This window comes from Poecilia mexicana, unplaced genomic scaffold (assembly GCF_051168715.1).
Source record: "Poecilia mexicana isolate PSO_F unplaced genomic scaffold, ASM5116871v1 scaffold_6, whole genome shotgun sequence".
NCBI classification, from domain to species: Eukaryota; Metazoa; Chordata; class Actinopteri; order Cyprinodontiformes; family Poeciliidae; genus Poecilia; species Poecilia mexicana.
The window spans coordinates 32,130,725-32,143,357 of NW_028263375.1; the positions used below are offsets into that span (position 1 = coordinate 32,130,725).

Sequence of the window (12,633 nt, forward strand, 5' to 3'; positions counted from 1 at the left end):
CTTGGATACCAAAACCTTTTAAAGGTCCAAATATCATCACAGCATTTCAACTGGATATTAAAGTTTATATCAAACCTACCGATACACATGCACTGTTATTTAAATCAAGTTTTCATCCAATGCATACGTTTGCTGGGTTACTCAAGTCAATCATAAACGTTTAAAATAATTTCCACACCAGAATCAAATTTTTATGAAGCAACTATGGTGTTTGCGACTTCGCCCACAGAGGGTAGCAGAGATCCTTCTGAGATTGTAGCAGTTTCTTTTATCAGTCCTTACTCACCTGCTAATATTAATCTGGTTAATGTTAATCTGGGAAGCATTTGGTAGAATTTTAATCTGTTAGTTTTAAGGCTGAAAAACAGGAAGATCAAAGCTGCTTTCAGGAGGAGCAAAAGCCTCAAGGATGGCCTTGTGCATGCAAAGGTCAGGTCAGACCAACAGCCTGGCACCACTGGTCCTGGGCAAATTTTCAGGCATCAAAAGGGGAATAAATCCAGTCATATCCCTATTGACGGTGGGGTGCAAAAACAAAATTGTGTTTATTGAATAACGTTTGAAGTCTGTCAAATGAAGTTTGTGGATGACATGTCAACTACTTTTGCTAGCTAGACTCACTTTACATGCACAAAATATGTTGCATAAAAAGGAGAGGAAACCACACATTTTACTAATTCAATAATTTATTGTGTATAGTTTGGACTCAAGAATTCTGCAGTACAATCCAGGGCCGTGCAGAGACCACTAAAGGGGCAGGTACTCAACAAAAAAAAGGGGCACATCTAACCGCATTGTAGGACAGAATATTAACAAAGCCATACAGCTTTCAGAGTTTAATAAACAATGATAAATTACAAAATTGTGAGATGTACAATCAAAGCTAAGGAAAATCTCTCTATAGAGCATACAACTATGCATATGTAAGATATTTTATTACTAATTTCTTTCTGCAGGTCTATTTTGTTATAAAAAAAAAAGAATTGCAATATTCAAACCCACAATTTAGCAAGATATGTAAATCAGAGCTAGACCACCAGACATATTTTGTCTTTACATAATTATACTATTAAAAATATAAACAAGGGCACAATGCAACCTTTTAGTGTACTGCGTAATCTATATAAAAAAGAGCTACCTGTTTGCTGCAGTGGAGATGAAGATGGTCCATTCAGGAAAGCAGAGCTGCATCAAACTTTAATGTGGAACTGTGTAACCTGCACAAAATAATCAACCCCTATTTTATTTTGGCGGGTCAAACTGACGGCACACTTTAAGTTCCGGGTCACAGGTGAATTCGGATCTCCTCCATAGACCCTTTTCACAGTGACGTCAGACAATGGCCGCCATAACTCAAAACTGGGTATCTTTACTTCCGGTGTGATTTTGCCTTGGGAACCAAGCTGAAAAAATCCCGCATTCTCATAATCTTAACCTCCTGAGACTCGGGCTTTTGTTTGATGTGCATTTTTTATGTCTCCTTACTATTTGGGATTAGTATGACCTAATTTTAATTGAAATTAAATTTTAGCTTTCTATGTGCTCTTGAACTATGTCAAAACCAATGCTCTCATATGAGGACAGTGGGTCTGTTTTTGCATATACATTTTTTCCTTGCCATTTGGGATCATAAGGACCCAATTAGCCTAAAAATGAAATTTTAGCTTTCTACAATAAGTGGTTATCTCAAAACCTAATGTCCTCATATGAGGACATTGGGTCTATCTGTGTGACGATAAGACCATTCAATCAATGTTATTATTTACATCTGTGTTTCACAGTATGTACAGTTACGCTGCTTTCTGTCCAGACTTTCACAATGAAGACACCATTGGTTAATAAAGTACAAAAGTTTATTTTATATTGCCAACAAACACAAAAGTGCAAATAAAAGTGCAGCTTTTGCATGGAAAAGTGCAAAGTTTATGAACTTCATTATGAACATGTCATAGTAAACTCAAACAAACATTCAAGTATTTCTGCTTGCCTCTGTGAAAGGCTTTGCATGGAAAAGTGCAACGTTTATGAACATCATTATGAACGTGTCATAGTAAACTCAAACAAACATTCAAGTATTCAAGTAGTCCTACTGGGCTCCGTGAAAGGCTTCATAGCAGTTGCGCCGACTTTGCAGGCAAAGGAACACATTGCATGTCAGACAGCGTACATGGGATTTCCCAGCGCAGCCTTGTTGTCTGCAAACGCATCGGGTTCTTGAGATCAGCAACTTCCGGCAGATGAGCAGCAGAAGTTGTGCGCGCTGAGATGTGGGGGATTGGCGTGACCAGGGCTCTTTGGCCAGGTTGTGGACAGCATGCACTCTCTTCCTCTGCATGTGTGACATCACACTTGTTGAGGAATACCTGAGCCACGTACATGCAGAACGCGAGGAACGTCAAGATAGCCTTTCTTGGGGTACCATGTTCTTGATGATCTCTGCGATACAGCAGCCAGCTGTTGGCCAGAGCAAGATCCATAAAGTGCATAAGCATGCGAATTGTCCACTTCTTAGTTCGCACGCTCATCCTGTAGTAGCTCATCATTCTGTCTGATAAGTCGACCCCACCCATCTTTGCATTGTACTCCTGTACAATATTTGGTCGTCTGATGGTTAAGTAGCATTTGTCCTTCTTGGACCACCGCTGGCAGGTATCCTCTGGCTCCTTAGCGTGGACAGCAGAGAGCATCAGGACCGGCTTGTTGTCAAACCATTTCACAACATTCAGTTTCCCATCTCCCCTGACAACTGATGCGGAGGTACCTCTGCCTTGCTGCTTCATGATCTTGTCACTTGGAAGCTTCTGCATTGCTTTTGGGATCCTGTTCTTCATGACTGTACCAGTTAGGTACACCTAAAAACAAAACCAATTAGATAATCTCAAAGTGATGTAGCAAGGACAATTTTTTTATGGCAGCCATCTTGACAGAAAACAGGGTAAGCCTGCACCCTGAACCAGACTGACACAACAATTGACCAACAGATGGACACAGATTGATGAATGTTATCATTTGCTGCTGTGAAACCGAAAAAGCAAAAAATAATAATAACAAACTGAACAGTACTTGGGAAACTATATAAAATATATACCTGCTTCTCCAGCATGGATTCCGCAGCTGATGTGGTGGTGAAGAACCTATCGCAGTACACCTTTGTACCAGGATGTACTGTTTTTGTCAGGCGTTTGAGGACCAGGGCTCCCAAACCCAGTCCTTCTGCATCCAGCACCTGTGCAGCCAGTGCCTTTGAACCTTGGTAAACGACGCCATCTGCTGTTGCCAGGACAAAATTCTTCATGCCAAATGGATTTGGCTTTAGCGGCACATACTGGCGGAACGGACAGGCTCCAGTGAATGGTATCATCTGTTCATCTATTGAGACGGATTCTGGTCGGGCCTGAGCATGGCAGCCTTTGAATATGCGATTCATGAAAGGTCTCACCTTCCAGAATTTGTCTTTTTTCCTGTATTCAGGAATGTCGTCATCAATTACCACCTTCAGATGGCTCCTCAGCCATCTTTGTCACCAGATGACATATATCAAACACGTTACTTTTTGGAGGATGAGTCTTATTTTAAGTGTAATAAGACTTATTTTGACTAGAAATTAGACATTTTGACTAGAAGTAAACACAAATGCTCTTGGAAAATTTTTACGTTTTTGCACTGAAGCTAGCTAGACCTGATGTCTAGTCTGATGTTTAGTAATATTAATACATATTTATATAACTATACAAACATAAATAAATAATAATTAATAATGACACAAATAAATAATTATTAATACTGAATAATATATATTGGATACATGTTTATATGTATGTATGTATATACATGCATATATATATATATATGTATATATATATATATATATATATATATATATATATATATATATATATATATATATATATATATATATATATATATATATATATATATATATATATATATATTCATCCGTGCACAGTAAAAAAATGTGGTGTTAATATTTCAGTGTAAACCTAATTTAATCTAAATAGAGTATTTATAACTATATGGAGTGTAAATCGGCTCTGACGTTGGAGTTAAAAGTCAGAGTAATATGCTACATTCACGCAGTGAAACTTTTGACTTTTGTCAAGTGTCAGTAACGCGCCAGTAAAGATTTTTGGCAACCGCGAAGAGTAGGAGGAAGAAAGAAGACGAAGCAACAGTTTTCTTAAGTTCGTGAGCGGCTACTTCCATTTTTGGATTCTGCACGGAGTTGTGCTACAGAAAAGGCAAGTAACCCCTCCATGTCCTCATTTTTGTACCCGTTTTATTCCGTTGTTGACATTCAGGGTAGCGGGAGAAAGTTGTGTTAGGGCGAGAGCCGAGGGATAGCCCTATGCTAGACCAGTTGTCCACCTCAAAATATTTGCTCAGTTTGTTTCTGAAGGTTGTCAAGGTAAGAATACGTAACTGTTCTAAATTGTAATAGTATTAATCACTGTGCCGTATGCCATAGGCCCAGGCTCCGTGGGTACTTCGGGGTCGTAGCATCTACCGAGTCATGTTAGCTTGGTTAGCATCATGGATGTAGCAGCTAACAGGCGACATACTGCTTGTACAGATTATGTTCAAGTGTATCGGGAATATGAACTCAGTTTTCAAATGACATTACCTTTGAAGCTCATTTATTAACTATTAAAATGTGTCTGTCATGGTTGTTTATTTTTGCTAATCTTTTTTTCGAACAGACCAGGCTACTGCGTGTTTTGTTTGGTGGGGAGCAGAAGTATGTGAAACTTTCTAACCTAACATTTGATGCATTCGTGAGAGAAGGTTAGTAATGGATAAAGAAACCCATCTTGCATTAAGTATTTTTTTCTATGCATTAACATATTCAAATGTTGTACTGGATTGAACTCACTGGCATTTTGTAAAATTAGTTGGGTTACTCTACTTATTTCAGCCTTTGTTTATCAGCAGTACATGTTTTCATTTTCACTTCTTTAATATTTCTTTAGTGTGCCTGAAGTTTAACATTCCAGAAGGCAGACAGCAGGATCTGAAGGTGTATGACCAGTCTGATACAGAAGTTGATGTAGATGTTTTTGAAGAAATAGTGAATCAGTCACCTGGAACCTTTCGAGTTATGTTGAGCAACAAAGAAGATCCTGGTAATTCACCGATGCATATATATTTCATTTAGAAGCTGGTTTGGGAGCATTAGAGTTCTCCTAAACAGGCTGTTGCTTTACTTTTTGCAGGTGCTGTTCTACCATCATCATCTTCATCTTCAGTGACATCTGATGATACTATCATTCTGGATTTCCCAATGTGTGACCCATCAGAAGAAGCCACTGCTGAAGGAAGTCAACCTAAAAGCCCATGTAAAATAAATTGTGAGGTGCAAGCGGTAAGTTATTACATTTAATTTAGCATTGTTTATGTACTTTCTAGGTTTAGTGGTTCAAGAGTTTATAATTTTTTTTTTCTTTGAAGTTGAAGTTGATTGAAAAAAATCTTGACAACAAAGCCTGGTGGTGGTGAGCGAATCATGCAAGAACTAAATGCTTGACAGATGCAACCAGAAGACAGATGATAAACATCCTTACAGCTGCAATGACAGAAGCACATGTGTAAGAATCATACACTGAGGCTATAAAGAAACATTTTGTTTTGAATAGTTTTTCATTATTTTTTCAAACGTCAGTTTAGTGACTCATTGTTTGATCAGATCATCAGATCATCCCCTCCTAAAAGCGTCAGAGTGATGCATGCTCAGGGGATCGTTGCCTTATTTCCTTATCTGGAAGATCCATTTTCAAAACATGGATATGTAAGTAAAAGGGTCTTAGCAACATTAAGCATATATATTTACCTTCAAAGATGTTTATGGAATGGTAAGTCTGCTTGTATTTATTGACATAGGAGCATTACTATGATCCAGACAGCGGTTCAGGATACCTTGCATGGCATTTAAAGACCATTCAAAGAAAAACTGCAGAGGAAAGAGGTGCCTCAGGTAGCAAATCTCCCAAAAGTAAGTTTTCTCAATAGTGAGTATATGTAAAGTAATATAAAATCTGTGGCTGGGAGTTAGAAACCTTTTTCTTTTTTAGGTGGTGGACCAGGCCATGGTCACTCCAGGGTTTTCACTGCTGACAAAGTGCTGTCAGATGAGGAAGTGGAAGCAGCTATTGCTGTTTTGAAACACTCTGCTGATGATGACACGGTCCGTGAGAAGATGAAGGCGACCTTCCATTACCGTCATTCAATGATCAATGATGAAAAGAAAGCAACAAATGTCTTCTGTCTTTCCACGGTTTCTGGACACACCAGGACTGGTAAGACAGCTTTATCTCTTACACTACTAAAATATTCAGTGGCAACAATGTGTGTCCTGTAACCTGTGTATTACCAGTTTGAACCACAATTCTTTCTCAACGGTTTTCCCCTTGGCCAAGACACTTCACCTGGCTTGCCTGCTGGTGGTGTTCAGAAAGTATGGTGGCACATGGCAGCATTGCTTATGTCAGTCTTCCCTTGTGCAACTGTGGCTACAATGTAGCTCACCACCATCAGCATGTGAATGACTAAATGTGGTGTAAATCACTTTGGGGTCCTCTGGACTTCATAAAGCACTATACAAGTACAGGCCATTTACTGTCTTATCACTGTGTGAAATGCTTTTATTTATGCATTTCAGGTAGAACAAGATTTCAGTTTGGTGAAGGCACTGCCAACAAATTTTTGGAGAAGTGGCCCACCAGCCTCAAATCCAAGGTCATAAATGAAAGCCATGGCCTGGTACCCACCACTGAGCTCTTGGATTTATTGCAGAATGCAGAGTTGGCTGCTGAAGCTGAGAATGGTATGTTGGTCTTCTAGGTAATTGTGACAAATTCATATGTTAGTGGGATGATGGTAACCTGAAGCTGTTGCTCTGTAGGTTGGGATAGTGACATGTCTGCTATTTTGCATTTGCTACCACCATCTGCACAAGGACAAAGGAGGCTGGGTAAGATGTCTGCATCTCAAGCAGTGGATCACCTCATCAGATTTCTAAAGGTACTGCTAAACAGTTGTTTAAAGATAAAAATGCATAATTCAGTCTCTTCATTTTTACAATTCAAAATTTGATTGTCTGATCTTCATTCAGAAATTTGTCACTAAATACTTTTGTCATGTTTTTATTTATTTTTTTAATGTAGGCTGGAACCAGTGTGCAGCAGCATCTTGACAAAATCACACAACGTACCCAGCCCTACCTCCTGGCCCATGGATCCATCCAAAGCAGTATTCATGCATTCTTCATTGTGATTGACAACTATGCTATTCCATGTAAGGCAACATGTTCAGTTGGAGATCTTAATGAGCTCTTTAAGGCCCATTATGTATTTGGTACGTCATACAGTGCTCCCTTGACCAACTTCTTCACCTTTCTCCAAACTGTTTACAACTAATCAATTGTAAAACAGTTGGAGAAACAAAGGAAACAGCCAGAGTTGCAGAGTTGAGAGCAAGAATGCTCCATTAGTGTGACATATGTACAGTAACTTTTCATGAACATTTTTATGCTTATTAAGTTATTAAAACTATGCAAGGTTTTGTTATTTGATGTCAGATATCTATGTTATCCGAAGCCCTTTGACATAGACGTCTCATATAGAGCAAATGACACTGCTCTCTTTGTTGTCCCATATTGCTATCTTTGGTGAACATTGTTTTAAAGATGATTAAACTGACACTGTTACAGTAATTATGTCCCTGGATCATAAAGTTGAATAAATGTCACTGTGAACTTATAACTTTGTGATTATTGTGACTGGTAGGTTTTATAAAAGCCATATAATGCTAAGATTTAACATTATATGATATATGTGTAAAAAACTGGAGAAAAGATTAAAAAAAACAACACAATAAAGTGTAAATGTTTAAGTAAATTTAGTGTAAAATTAACTCCATAAAAACAACAGTATTACTCTGAAGAGTGTAAACAAACAATAGTGTTAAATAATTTGACTCATTGACTTGTTGATTTTGACACTAAAATGAGTCAAATTAACTCTGAAAATTTGACACTGGCCATAGAGTACATTTTACACTATTTTCGAGTGGGACCAAATGTTATCTGAAACGGAGTTAAATTCAACTCTATAGGTGTTAAATTGACACTTCGTTTTTTACTGTGTGCACACACACTGAGAGGTTCTGGCCAGTTTGTGCCATAAGAGTGTTAGTTTGCTACCTCTTCTCCACGATTAAACAAGTTTTTTGCAACATTTCAAGGTATCTCCCACTTCTTCCTCACATCGTGTCTTTAGAAAACCTTCAAAAGAAAAACAGAAGATTTGGGATGTATCTTACTTTTGACAGAGTGAAAGAATTACATATAAATAATAGTCTTTACCGCCTGTGTAAAACAGAAGATTTGGGATGTCTTACTTTTGACAGAGTGAAAGAATTACATATAAATAATAGTCTTTACCGCCTGTGTAAACTTTGCTGGTGAATGTTATAACACATAATATACGTTTTATAATATGTTACATTTTTTCATTTCTAATATAGGCTCTTGTGTCAGATATATTATATATAGATATATATATTATATAATAATAATAAAAATAATGTTTAATTAATTTCTTTTTTTTTAGATTTACGGAATCTCAGCCTTCATAGCGGGGCTGAACCCCGGTATTACACCAAGCACTATAGCTAATATTAGCTGGTATCTCGCCGGTGGACATAAATACAGTAAAGTAATATTCTAATCACAAAATATATACAATAATATGTCCATCTTACTTGTGAACTGTTGTTTGTGGAGCCCTCTCATCAATAGTCCATCGATCCGAACAACAATATAACTCAGTGCAGAGGCATCTTCTGTTGTTTTGGTTGAGCAAAGTAAGAGGGACAACCGCTCCAAGATGGCCGCCGTATTTCCTGCGCCGGAGCAGCCAATGCGGGGTCTAATTTTATATTTTGTCTAAGGTTGCTGCTGTCACGGTGGCTAGCTGCTTGTGTTGGCGTCTTCCAAAATCACGGAAGAATATGGCTGGATCGAGCCCTATTAACACAGCCGAAGGATTATATTGGGTGTTTTCTGGCAACGCTCGACGGTGAGTTGTTTGTTTTATGTACTTTGTTTTTTTTTAATGATAGAAATGCAGTGGCGACACGCCCACTCAATCTATGTATTGGTGATTCAAAAATGGTCTTATTGATTAAAAGGTAATTCTCTTTTTGTTAATTTTGTGGCCGAACAGATTATATATCCTCAAAATATTAAATAGGCCGTTTGATTTTTGTAAATTCGTCCTTTTAGGATAGTTTAAGTTACTTTTCATTGATTTTGTTGACGGCCTATAGAAATTTGGAATTTGTTAATTTCTTTGGAGTTGCGCAACAAAACAAAAGAAAAAAGAAAAACAATTGTTTATTGAAACAATACTGAAGTCAATTAAGTTTAATTGACTCTAATGTCAATTAAACTTAGATACAACTTGAAAGTGCACTTTAATTTGATCTGTAACCTTGATTTGTAACTTTATTTGGATCTGTAACATTAATGTGACCTTTAACTTGAAATTCATTTGAATGATTCATGAGAAATACTTTATGGAATATAGCTTTTTTTTATTATTATTGAATGTTTAGGTATTTTGGATAACAGTTTAACCCTGTTTAAATGTGAATGTTAATTTGTTTTTTATTTTTATTTATGACCTTGTTTAGGTCAGGGTTTTTTCCACCCCGTTTCAACCCAGGATGGCGAGCTACCAGATCACCGCAGCTTTGCGGTAGGACTTAATTGAACCAAACTACTTTATTCATTCTGGACCTATTGCCTTGGATCATGGACTAACAACAGTCGGATTATTGATTGATGGACCATTAATCACTCTGGATTCAAGAACGGACTTAAAATAGGGGGAAAAAAACACTTGTGTGTCATCAGGGTTTATTGTTTTGTTGTTTTGTTTTTCCTTGTTGTGTCTATTGATTAAACTAATAGAAAATCACTATTATTATAAATATTATTATTATTGAATACTGTAGTGACCATTTGTCCAAAACTTAAATTCAAAAATCAAAAAACTCAAAAACTCGAAGGTGATCAAAACAAATGTGAATCCAACTCAAATAGTCACCTGATGCACCGTGGATTCTGGTTTACGCAGCAAAAAAAGGAATCAAAAGTCAAAATATAGTTCTTTGGTTTTATTTTTGACTGCCTATTATCATATTTAGCTACGGCTAAATATGATAACAAGTTGTAACGCTAACAAGGCTCCTAGCCTTGTTAGCGTTACAACTGCAGAAAAAAGAAAAAGAAAAAAAAAGAAAAAATGTAATTGTTAATGCATGTCACCATGAGAAAAGCCTACTGAGTTTTGCTTAAAAAACTTTTAAAAAAAATTAAAATCACACATTGAAAAAATTATTTGCAAAACAAACTTATTTACGCATGTCACAAATCTTTTCTTGCTATTCTAAGTTTTTGTTTGTGACTCAAAGTTTTACTTGTGATTTTCACATGGCCCAAAATCACAACAAAAGATTTCCGATGTGTGCAAATAAATGTTCATGTTTGGCAAATAACTTTTTAAGTTCACGAGACAAAAATTAGTTATTAAATTTAGAAAAAAGCTTTTTAAATAAAACTTTTAGTTTTAAAAAAAGAAGTAATTACAATTCCAAAAGTTTTGATTACAATTTTATTTTACTTGACTGAGGTTAGTTTTTTTTTTATTACTGAATAATTGGGGGTGGGGGGGAAATTAACTTCATACTCTGCGAACCAGACCCTAAACTTACTTAAAGTCTAGATTGAGTTTTTTTCCTCTTCATTAATGACACACTTTTATTACATTCATTACAGTGTATCTATCATTGTAATTCAGGGTAAGTTATTTTTAATTCTAAATTAACATCCTTGTTGGACTTTTATTTAAGTGCTATTATCCTTCAAGATACATTTACTTAACGCCAGAATAAATGCAATGTACATTATGCAGCAAAAGAAATTAGAACGTCGGACATATATCCATTATGGAGATAATAGGTTTTGGACAGGCGATGTGCCCAAGCACATACTGAAGAATGACTGCTATCATTAACGATACAGGGAAGAAGCTTTTCAGTTATCTAGCTTTGCTAACACTAACGACTTATAGCACAACAACAACAGCCTAATGTCTGTATGATGAAAATACTGAATCGATAGATAAGAACAGTTTTTCCTCACCTGGCTGTCTCCTCCCGCTCAGTAGTTCTTCAGAGAAAGGCGGATGCAGAGGCCTGTCAGTGTCTGTTGTATTTCATTACCTCTCTGCTTAAACTGCTACTCTGTGCTGAAGCAGAAACGATACGTTCAACGTTTTCCGACAAGTCTACTCCACTTTATTCACCAAAAACTTTTTTTTTTTAAATTCACCAAAAAGTGTTCTGCAATCTCGAACGTTCACTATGTTGAGCTCCGCAGTTGGCCGCCTTATCTCACTGTGCCAGAGGCAATTCCTTCATGTGTCACGGGCAAAAGGTCAAAGGTAACAAGGTGACCGGGGTGCTTATTATGTTGTTTTTCTTGGAAAAATACAAAAAAGAACCCCAACAAAAAAACAAATAATTTTAGTACATGTTATGTGTCAGAAGATGGCTTAGAAAGTATTACAAAAAATAAAAATTAAAAATAAAAAAAATTGGACCAAAAGGGCACTTGGGGGCAAGGAGCAAAAGGCAGCAGAGCCGAGCGCAAATCGTGACACCGCACCTACTAATGGCACTTCCGGTGGCAGGTGTCATTACATGCCAGAAGTGCCACTGTTTTCGGGACTAGCTGCCAGTGTTGTCCCTGACTTCGGCTGACCTCGGCACCTCATACTTGCACTTCCTCTGACACCTGCCATTAGTGCCACTGTTTTCGAGGCTAGCCGTAAGTGTTGCCACTGGCTTCGGAAAATGGACTACATATCCCATGATGCTTTATTACTAGTCAAAGAAGAACTTGAAGACAGACAAGAAGAAAGAATTTAATAAGAGTTTTTTTTCGCAGAAAGACTTATGTTAGCTGAATTCCTGCACTTTTTCGTATATCATTATGTATGATTCGTTCATCCTATTTATTTACTAAAGTTCATCTGAATAATCCAGATGACTCCTTCCGTCTTTGAATTAATCAAATACACAGCAGGTATCAGGGATGCCATTGGTTTCGGCACCTTTGTAACAGCTGAGTCTGGCTTCCACTAGAGCTGCCATTAGGTGTCCAGGATGTTTCAGAGCTGTCACAACTGGTGTCGATGTTTTGGGGGATGGCAATGACAGTTTTTGGAAAACGTGTTACTGCCTGTTTATAAATTTTTATTTCAATGGTAATTGTATTGGTTAATTATCCTTGAATATTTTTGACTTAATTTAATTGAAGGAAGATGGCCAAAGTAATTGAATCTACCACTAAGTATCACCATTACAGTGGAACCTGTTGAACCCCGTTGGGTTGCCAGATAGGGCTTTGGCCAAGATGGAAATACGTAGCAGTTGTGTAAAACGTATATTGTAGAAATTAATAAAGTTTGAAAAATAATTTTTAAGCGTAATGATCATAATTTCTCATGGATGAATAATAAGTTATTTGATCCTGATGTAGTAAATTCACAC

At 37.0% G+C, this 12,633-nt stretch overlaps 1 long non-coding RNA gene and 1 pseudogene across 2 annotated transcripts; both read left to right on the forward strand.

The window, feature by feature from the left end:
• The first annotated feature begins 5,386 nt into the window (after nt 1–5,386).
• LOC106912162 (uncharacterized) lies at nt 5,387–7,775 on the forward strand (annotated as a pseudogene). Its single transcript, XR_015763096.1, has 7 exons — nt 5,387–5,603; nt 5,702–5,803; nt 5,896–6,007; nt 6,087–6,311; nt 6,674–6,838; nt 6,917–7,035; nt 7,179–7,775. The product of XR_015763096.1 is annotated as an uncharacterized LOC106912162 (transcript).
• Nucleotides 7,776–7,985: 210 nt separating this feature from the next.
• On the forward strand, nt 7,986–10,049 carry LOC106912159 (uncharacterized). The gene is made up of 2 exons (XR_001416831.2): nt 7,986–9,092; nt 9,709–10,049. It is a non-coding gene; the product is annotated as an uncharacterized LOC106912159 (long non-coding RNA).
• The last annotated feature ends 2,584 nt before the right edge of the window (nt 10,050–12,633 follow it).